The sequence below is a fragment of the Oryctolagus cuniculus genome, chromosome 17 (assembly GCF_964237555.1).
Source record: "Oryctolagus cuniculus chromosome 17, mOryCun1.1, whole genome shotgun sequence".
Taxonomy (NCBI): Eukaryota; Metazoa; Chordata; class Mammalia; order Lagomorpha; family Leporidae; genus Oryctolagus; species Oryctolagus cuniculus.
In genome coordinates, this window is record NC_091448.1 from 3,159,328 (window position 1) to 3,160,405 (window position 1,078).

Consider the following 1,078-nt stretch of genomic DNA (forward strand, 5'->3'; position numbering starts at 1 on the left):
AGCAGGGACGCGAACCAGCGCCCACATTGGGATGCGGCACTGCAGGCGGTGGCTTTACCGGCTACGCCACAGTGCCGGCCCCTGCTGCGTTTATGTAGCACTTTGCAGGTGTCCCCGCCAGCTGGAGCCGGTATCCTGCTACCCATTTGGCGGTTGCTAGGACCGAGTCTGAGAGGGGCACCCGTTCTGAAGCCCGGAACCCTCAGGCTGACTGCGCCCGTACGAGGCCTCTTCTCTGATCTCCTCCTTGCAGACGCGGGGGAGGATGCTGGACTTGGACATGGCCTTGGGCTTTAGGGGCAGTGAAGCCCACGGGGTGTGCGGCTTTGGCCAGGTGGGTGCAGGGCAGGCTCTGGGTCAGTCCTGTATTGTTCTGGGTCAGGCTGGATCTGGGTCAGTCCTGTGTTGTTCCCAGGGCCGATCGCACGGCTGGAGAAAGCAGGGCTGAGTCATCGGGTCCCTGTCCCTGACTCCTGCCCTACATAGTGCACTTCCGTCCCCGCCCTCTTCCCTGAAGTGACCTGGGAAGGAGGCCGCTTCCCCAACTCCACGTGCAGCCCGAAGACCTGGTGCTCCTGTAGGGGTCCCAATGGGTTGGAAAAGGCCTGGGCTTGCATCTGGAGTGGAATCTCACCTCTGTCACCAAGACCCTGTGTCGCCCTGGGCCACTCAACCTCTCTGCAACGCAGCTGGTCCCTGTCAGATCTTACCCAAAAAGACACTGGGAACATGAAAGTACAGAGCCTTCTGCATGCCCCTGACGCTCTGTGTGATGCCCACTGGACGCCGTGATGGGGGCACTGTCGTAATCTTCACCATCCACAGGGAGAGACAGATTCAGAGAGGTTAAGGAACCCATCTCAGGCAGCCCAGCCAGCAAGGCACAGCAGAGGTCTACCAGATGACCGAGCAGAGCGGGCACGGGCCCCACAGGGGCAGCAAGCACTGGCCACAGGCCCGGGGTTCCCAGCGTGCAGGGCTGCAGCATCCAACCCTGGGCCAGTCCCAGTGAGGAAACCGACCCCGTCCAGATAAACAAAGCACTTCCTCCCCGAAGCCCAGGCCCCAGGCAGCCAGC